Source organism: Arachis ipaensis, chromosome B5 (genome assembly GCF_059453495.1).
Source record: "Arachis ipaensis isolate K30076 ecotype BB chromosome B5, ASM5945349v1, whole genome shotgun sequence".
In the NCBI taxonomy this organism is placed as follows: Eukaryota; Viridiplantae; Streptophyta; class Magnoliopsida; order Fabales; family Fabaceae; genus Arachis; species Arachis ipaensis.
In genome coordinates this window covers 14,155,754-14,160,068 of record NC_142440.1, presented here as the reverse complement: position 1 = coordinate 14,160,068, position 4,315 = coordinate 14,155,754, and the positions used below count along the sequence as shown (strand labels likewise).

The window sequence follows — 4,315 nt, the reverse complement described above, 5'->3', positions numbered from 1 at the left end:
CTAGAATTATTGAAGAGTCCATACATGTTACATTTTGTGATACTAACTTGGTGCAAAGCATTTTGGAAGATGGAGATGCAGGAAATCAAGCTCAAAAGGAGAATGAAACTGCTCAAAATCATGGAGAAGAAAATTCTGGACAAGCTGAATCAGAAACAGCAAATGCTGAAAATTCAAGAGACAATTCCATTTTGTCTCATGAATCTGAAGGAAATTCTGCAGCCAGCAGCGCACAGAATCTCTTGGTGAATGAATCTGCCTCCAAGTCCACCAGACCTCATGAATGGAGATTCTTGAAGAATTATCCTGAGGAATTTGTCATTGGGGACGTCTCTCATGGAGTGCAAACAAGGTCTTCTACTAGAAAGGCAAATGAAGGTTCAAACATTGCCCTTCTTTCACAAATAGAGCCTCAAAACGTCAAGGAAGCACTTAGTGACCCCTCTTGGGTTAAAGCTATGGAAGATGAGCTTCTTGAGTTTGAAAAGAACCAAGTATGGACTTTGGTTCCAAGGCCAAGTGGAAAGAAAGTGACAGGCACCAAGTGGATATTTCGGAACAAGTTGGGAGAAGATGGTAGCATTGCAAGAAACAAGGCAAGGCTAGTGGCACAAGGATATGACCAAGAAGAAGGAATAGACTTTGATGAATCCTTTGCCCCTGTTGCCCGAATGGAAGCCATAAGACTTCTCTTAGCTTATGCTGCTTATTGTGGTTTTAAATTATACCAAATGGATGTGAAATGTGCATTTTTGAATGGTGTGATAGATAGAGAAGTATATGTGGAGCAGCCTCCTGGTTTTGAAAATAAAGAGCATTCTAATCATGTTTTTAAATTGTCTAAAGCTCTCTATGGTTTAAGACAAGCTCCTAGAGCTTGGTATGAGAGACTTAGCTCTTTTCTTTTGAAAAATGGTTTTCAAAGAGGCACCACCGATACAACTCTATTTATCAAGAATTCTAATGATTCTTTTATTTTAGTCCAAATATATGTTGATGACATTATTTTTGGATCAGCAAATGAATCCCTTTGTTCTGAATTTGGAAAACTCATGACAAGTGAATTTGACATGAGTATGATGGGTGAACTTAATTTTTTCCTTGGGCTGCAAATTAAACAAACTGAAAATGGTATTTTCATTCATCAAGAAAAGTATGCCAAGGAATTAGTTAAGAAATTTGGTCTTGAAAATGCCAAACCCATGGGAACTCCCATGCACCCTAACTCTAAATTAGATAAGGGAGAAAATGAGAAAGATGTTGATGAGACTAGGTATAGAGGAATGATTGGTTCTCTTATGTACTTAACTTCCTCTAGACCTGATATTGTGCAAAGTGTTGGATTGTGTTCTAGGTTCCAATCCAAACCAAAAGAGTCACATCTTTCGGCTGTCAAGAGAATCATTAGATACGTTCATGGCACATCCCATTTTGGTCTTTGGTATCCTAAGATTGATGATTTTTCTGCAGTTGGTTATTGCGATGCAGATTTTGCTGGTGCTTTTTGTCTCATAAACAGGTATGAGACAATTCTGGGCAGATGATGAATGATCCCTTCAAATCAGCGTGTTCTGGGCTTATTGCTAGTGATAAATCATTCTGGGCCAACCTCATCTCAGATCTGGGCTGTCATATGTGTTTTCTTAAAGTACAACCTTCCCTGGGCCCAAATGTGAATGTTACACTCTTATTTTTTGTGACTTGTGTGTTTAAGTTTTCTTTAAAAATTTTGTTTGTTTTGTGGCCCGAAAAGTTCTTTTTGCTAACTTAATTTTTGTCTTTCAAAATTTAAAATTAATTTCCTATTTTAATTTTAAAAAAAATCAAATAAAATCTTTCTTTTATGAGGTCATGTCTTGTCAAATCTTTTCAAATGGTGATGCAGTTGCATGGTTTTGAAAATTTTCTTTTAGGTACGGTTACCAACACTCCCTCTCTTCCCTCCATAACTCCTCCTCTATCCCTTCGGTTCTCGCCACTACCCATATCACTCTCTTTCTTCTTAAATCAAAACCACCAAATGAGGAAGAAAACCATTGCTCACAAACCTCCTCGTGAAAAGCTGTATAAACTTCCATCCAAACCTTCCACTCGCTCACAAGACAAAACCTTCACCCCATCTCCTTCTCTTCCTACCTTGCCTCCTCGCTGTAATCCCATGGCTCGGACAAAGAACACTCCACGGTTTCCTGCCTCTGCCAAGCCAACGCCACCGCCGAAAGTCACACCTTCCAAGCTAGGGTCATCGAAACCGAGTTCATCCAAAGGGAAGCGACCTACAGCACCAGAACCTCCACCTGAGTCCACACAACCAAAGTATAGGTATGTTCCATCACGTTCACAAAGAGGTAAAACTCGAGTTCCTCTCACATCTGTTAGAGAACCAGACATTGATCCTTTTGCTCACAAATCACACTATATGACTTCTCACTCAGACTTTAACCCCCATCGTTTCAAATCTGCCATGAACCACGATTTCTATGAGGGAGTGATTCAGTATCGTACTCTATGTCCATCTTTTCTGGCTGATTTACCTGATTTGAAAAAAAAAAGGTTTTTCTTTTGTTGAAAATTTGGAATTTTTAGATTGGAATCACCTTTTCAAAATCAAAAAACCTGTATATCCTCAGTTGGTCAAAGAATTTTATGCAAACTTGACTTACCATGAAGGAAGTGTGCATTCGTATGTTAAGGGCCGAGACATTTTTCTAAATAATGAAACTATCAGTGATACCTTGAAGTATACTGATGTTGGGCCTTGTGCCTACACTTCGGTTAAGTGGGATGAAGGTGTTGGAATTTCTTATCATGATGCATTGGCTCACATCTGTGAACATGTTTCTCTAATTGATGGTATTACACCCACTCACAAAGCCCTAGGATATGAGCGTGCTCAATTGCACCAAATGGTCAATCATATTATTCTGCCTCAAAGCGGCTCATATCAAAGGGTTTCCTACACTGATACTCTTGTTTTATATGCCCTACTCACCAAAACTGAAATTTCATTTGCATACTTGATGGTTAGATATATGTTTGACACTGTTAGGAGTGAAAAGGACAAAGCACTCCCTTATGGCATGTTTCTAACTTGCATATTTGAGCATTTTGGTGTTGACTTGACCAATGAGAAATATGAAAATAGACATTCATACCTAAAGGGGGGTGGTTCAGTGAAACAGAACAAAGGACCCACTAGATCTGAAAGAGTCGTCCTAGATGATGAAGATGAGGATTTTGTCCCTGAGGATTCTACTGCTCCTTCCACTGAGGGTACTTCCATCTCTACTGGGAAGAAATCCACTCTGCTGAATGTGGTCAGGGATGTTGCTCAAGAATTTGTCTCTCAATCAAATCACTTGATTAATTTGAGCAAAGAACAAAGGAAGCTAGCTAGCAAGCATGAGAACTTTCTGAAGAAATCAAGGGATAGGATGGCTGTACTGATGACTTTCATTGATAACCTTCAAAATGATGAAGACATTGCCACGGATGTTGAAGAGGAAGCTGCTTCAGAAGGGAATTGTTCTGATGCCTAGGATTTGTCTCATAAAAACTGTTGTTGCTGCTCTCTTTTTATCTCATGAATTCTGCTCCTTTAGTACTTTTGAACTGTTTCATTTTGGATGACTGTAATAACTCTAGATATTACTGCACCTTTGGTAGTTTAGTCAATACTTTGAACTGTGCTCTAACTCTTTTCTGCAGGATACAAGACTTTGTTTTTGTTGATCTTGTTTATTATCCACCCTTGATGACAAAAGGGGGAGTAATAGCAATAGGATAGGATAATAGATCCTAGTAATATTTTTGGGATTTTTGCTGCTTTAATACTTGAGTTTGCATGTTGAACAATCTTTGCTGCATTAATACTTGTTTTCACATGCTGAATCTGTTTGCTGATGTAATAGCTTGATGTTGGGCTGATTATCCCTTAGCCAAGATTAATGTATTTTAGCTCTTTACTGTGCTCTCTATAAGATCAAAGAAAAATAGGAACAAAGAGGAAAGCACAAATTCAGGGGGAGCTAACCTTGAAAAGGATAGGGGGAGCAACATAAAATCAAAGGGAGTTTTCTAAACCTGACTCAAACTCATTTCCTTTTGATTATTGCTTAAATCATGTTTGTCATCAAGGGGGAGATTGTTGAGTTAAGAAATTAACTAAATTAATTAGTGATGACAAACATTATTTTTGAGCAAAATAAATAATTAGTGTTGATTAATTATATTCACTTATTAACTAATTATTTATTGTTGCAGGCCATATGTTTATAGCCCAAATGGAATAAAAAGCAATCAGCAAAGAGTATTG

At 38.0% G+C, this 4,315-nt stretch overlaps 1 pseudogene; it reads left to right on the top strand.

Annotated features, from left to right (window-relative positions):
• The first annotated feature begins 1,851 nt into the window (after nt 1-1,851).
• LOC148563425 (uncharacterized) lies at nt 1,852-3,539 on the top strand (annotated as a pseudogene).
• The last annotated feature ends 776 nt before the right edge of the window (nt 3,540-4,315 follow it).